The following is a 4,820-nucleotide window of genomic DNA, read 5'->3' as shown; positions in this document are numbered from 1 at the left end:
AGTGAACGCGGTTGATGTAGTGGAACGTCCTCACGTCCCTCGATCCGCCCCGCGAACCGTCCCGCGATCAGTCCCACGATCTAGTGCCGAACGGACGGCACCTCCGCGTTCAGCACACGTACAGCTCGACGATGATCTCGGCCTTCTAGATCCAGCAAGAGAGACGGAGAGGTAGAAGAGTTCTCCGGCAGCGTGACGGCGCTCCCGAGGTTGGTGATGATCTCGTCTCAGCAGGGCTCCGCCCGAGCTCCGCACAAACGCGATCTAGAGGTAAAACCGTGGAGATATGTGGTCGGGCTGCCGTGGCAAAGTTGTCTCAAATCAGCCCTAAAACCCCACTATATATAGGAGAGGGAGGGGGAGCCTTGCCTTGGGGTCCAAGAACCCCCAAGGGGTCGGCCGAGCCAAGGGGGGAAGGATTCCCCTCCCAAACTGAGTCCTACTTGGTTTCGAAGGTGGAGTCCTTCTTCCCTTTCCCACCACCTCCTTTTTTTTCTTTTTCCTCTTTGATTTTCTTCCCAATGCGAATAGGCCTCTTTTGGGCTGTTCCAACAGCCCACTAAGGGCTGGTGCGGCACCCCCAACACCTATGGGCTTCCCCGGGGTGGATGCCCCCCCCCCCCCGGTGAACTCCCGGAACCCATTCGTCATTCCCGGTACATTCCCGGTAACTCCGAAAACCTTCCGGTAATCAAATGAGGTCATCCTATATATCAATCTTCGTTTACGGACCATTCCGGAAACCCTCGTGACGTCCGTGATCTCATCCGGGACTCCAAACAACATTCGGTAACCAACCATATAACTCAAATATGCATAAAACAACGTCGAACCTTAAGTGTGCAGACCCTGCGGGTTCGAGAACTATGCAGACATGACCCGAGAGACTCCTCGGTCAATATCCAATAGCGGGACCTCGATGCCCATATTGGATCCTACATATTCTACGAAGATCTTATCGTTTGAACCTCAGTGCCAAGGATTCATATAATCCCGTATGTCATTCCCTTTGTCCTTCGGTATGTTACTTGCCCGAGATTCGATCGTCAGTATCCGTATACCTATTTCAATCTCGTTTACCGGCAAGTCTCTTTACTCGTTCCGTAATACAAGATCCCGCAACTTACACTAAGTCACATTGCTTGCAAGGCTTGTGTGTGATGCTGTATTACCGAGTGGGCCCCGAGATACCTCTCCGTCACACGGAGTGACAAATCCCAGTCTCGATCCATACTAACTTAACGAACACCTTCGGAGATACCTGTAGAGCATCTTTATAGTCACCCAGTTACGTTGCGACGTTTGATACACACAAAGTATTCCTCTGGTGTTAGTAAGTTATATGATCTCATGGTCATAGGAATAAATACTTGACACGCAGAAAACAGTAGCAATAAAATGACACGATCAACATGCTACGTCTATTAGTTTGGGTCTAGTCCATCACGTGATTCTCCTAATGACGTGATCCAGTTATCAAGCAACAACACCTTGTTCATAATCAGAAGACACTGACTATCGTTGATCAACTGGCTAGCCAACTAGAGGCTTGCTAGGGACAGTGTTTTGTCTATGTATCCACACATGTAAATGAGTCTTCATTCAATACAATTATAGCATGGATAATAAACGATTATCTTGATACAGGAATTATAATAATAACTATATTTATTATTGCCTCTAGGGCATAATTCCAACACATGGCTCACGCGACAGTCACCCTGAATTTTAATACGTTCCTAGAGAAAGCTAAGTTGAAAGATGATGGAAGCAACTTTGTAGACTGGGCTCGTAATCTTACGCTAATCTTACAAGCTGGGAAGAAGGATTATGTCCTTAATGCTGCGCTAGGAGATGAACCACCTGCTATGGCTGACCAGGATGTTAAGAACGCTTGGTTAAGACGTAAGGAGCACTACTCAGTAGTTCAATGTGCAGTCTTGTATGGCTTAGAACCGGGACTTCAACGTCGCTTTGAGCGTCATGGAGCATATGAGATGTTCCAGCAGTTGAAGTTTATCTTTCAGAAGAACGCCCGGATCGAGAGGTATGAGACCTCCGATAAATTCTATGCTTGCAAGATGGAGGAGAATTCGTCTATCAGTGAACATGTGCTCAAAATGTCTGGTACTCAAACCTTCTAGCTGAGCTGGGGATTGAACTCCCGCAAGAGGCTATCACTGACAGAATCCTTCAATCACTGCCTCCAAGCTATAAGGGCTTTGTGTTGAACTACAACATGCAAGGGATGAACAAGTCACCCGGCGAGTTGTTTGCGATGCTGAAAGTCGCAGAGTCTGAACTCCGTAAAGAGCATCAAGTGTTGATGGTGAATAAGACCACTAGTTTCAAGAGAAACGGCAAAGGCAAGAAGGGTAATTCAAAGAAGAGCGGCAAGCCTGTTGCCAATCCGATGAAGAAATCCAAAGCTGGATCTAAGGCTGAAACAGAGTATTACTATTGCAAGGGTATGGGTCACTGGAAGCGCAATTGCCCCAAGTATCTGGCTGATAAGAAGGCGGCCAAAGAAAAATCAGGTATATTTGATATACATGTTATTGATGTGTATTTAACTGGCTCTCGTAGTAGTGCCTGGGTATTTGATACCGGTTCTGTTGCTCATATTTGCAACTCGAAACGGGAACTGCGGAATAGACGAAGGCTGGCGAAAGATGAAGTGCGATGCGCGTAGGAAATGGTTCCAAGGTTGATGCAATCGCCGTCTACACAGTTTCACTTCAGTTACCATCAGGACTAGTTATGAACTTGAATCATTGTTATTTAGTGCCTGCGTTGAGCATGAACATTATATCTGGATCTTGTTTATTGCGAGACGGTTACTCTTTTAAGTCGGAGAATAATGGTTGTTCTATTTCTATGAGTAACATCTTTTATGGTCATGCACCCAATGTGAGAGGATTGTTCATATTGAATCTTGATAGTGATACACACATACATAACATTGAGACCAAAAGAGTTAGAGTTAACAATGATAGCGCCATATTTTTGTGGCACTGCCGCTTAGGTCATATTGGTGTAAGGCGCATGAAGAAACTCCATGCCGATGGACTTTTGGAGTCACTTGACTTTGATTCACTTGACACGTGCGAACCATGCCTCATGGGCAAGATGACTAAAACTCCGTTCTCCGGAACAATGGAGCGTGCCAGTGACTTGTTGGAAATCATACATACCGATGTGTGTGGTCCGATGAGCATAGAGGCACGCGGCGGATATCGTTATTTTCTCACCTTCACTGACGATTTAAGTAGATATGGTTATGTCTACTTAATGAAGCACAAGTCTGAAATATTTGAAAAGTTCAAGCAATTTCAGAGTGAAGTTGAAAATCATCGTCACAAGAAGATCAAGTTCCTATGGTCTGATCGTGGGGGTGAATATCTGAGTTTCGAGTTTGGTGCTCACTTAAGACAATGTGGAATTGTTTCGCAGTTGACACCGCCTGGAACACCACAGCGTAATGGTGTGTCCGAACGTCGTAATCGTACTTTATTAGAGATGGTGCGATCTATGATGTCTCTTACCGATTTGCCGTTATCATTTTGGGATTATGCATTAGACACAGCTGCATTCACTTTAAATAGGGCACCATCAAAATCCGTTGAGACGACACCATACGAACTGTGGTATGGCAAAAGGCCAAAGTTGTCGTTTCTTAAAGTTTGGGGATGTGATGCTTATGTCAAAAAGCTTCAGCCTGAAAAGCTGGAACCCAAAGCGGAAAAGTGCATCTTCATAGGTTACCCAAAAAAGACAGTTGGGTACACCTTCTATCTCAAATCCGAGGGCAAAGTGTTTGTTGCTAAAAACGGAGCTTTTCTCGAGAAGGAGTTTCTCTCGAGAGAATTGAGTGGGAGGAAGATAGAACTTGATGAGGTTGTCGAACCTCTCATCCCTCTAGATGGTGGCGCAGGGCAAGGGGAAACCTCTGTCATTGCAACGCCGGTTGAGGAGGAAGTTAATGATGATGATCATGAAACTCCGGTTCAAGTTCCTGTCGAACCACGCAGGTCGACGAGACCACGTGCTGCTCCAGAGTGGTATGGTAATCCCGTCATGTCAATCATGTTGCTAGACAACAATGAACCTGCAAATTATGAAGAAGCAATGGTGGGCCCAGATCCCAACAAATGGCTAGAGGCCATGAAGTCCGAGATATGATCCATGTATGAGAACAAAGTATGGACTTTGGAAGTACTACCTGAGGGCCGCAAGGCTATTCAGAACAAATGGATCTCTAAGAAGAAGACGGACGCTGACGGCAATGTGACCGTTTATAAAGCTCGACTTGTGGCAAAGGGTTTTTCACAAGTTCAAGGAGTTGACTACGATGAGACATTCTCACCCGTGGCGATGCTTAAGTCCGTCAGAATCATGTTAGCAATAGCTGCATTTTTCGATTATGAAATCTGGCAGATGGATGTCAAAACAGCATTCCTTAACGGTTTCCTTAAGGAAGAGTTGTATATGATGCAACCCGAAGGTTTTGTCGATCCTAAGAATGCTAACAAGGTGTGCAAGCTCCAGCGATCCATTTATGGGCTGGTGCAAGCATCTCGGAGTTGGAACAAACGCTTTGATGAGGTGATCAAAGCATTTGGGTTTATACAAGTGGTTGGAGAATCTTGTATTTACAAGAAAGTGAGTGGGAGCTCTGTGGCGTTTCTAATATTATATGTGGATGACATATTACTGATTGGAAACAACGTAGAGTTTTTGGTGAGCATAAAGGATTACTTGAATAAAAGTTTCTCTATGAAGGACCTAGGAGAAGCTGCTTACATTCTAGGCATTAAGAT

This window comes from Hordeum vulgare, chromosome 6H, assembly GCF_904849725.1.
Source record: "Hordeum vulgare subsp. vulgare chromosome 6H, MorexV3_pseudomolecules_assembly, whole genome shotgun sequence".
Lineage (NCBI taxonomy): Eukaryota > Viridiplantae > Streptophyta > Magnoliopsida > Poales > Poaceae > Hordeum > Hordeum vulgare.
The sequence above is the reverse complement of the archived record's forward strand: the minus strand, read 5'-3'. Positions refer to the sequence as shown.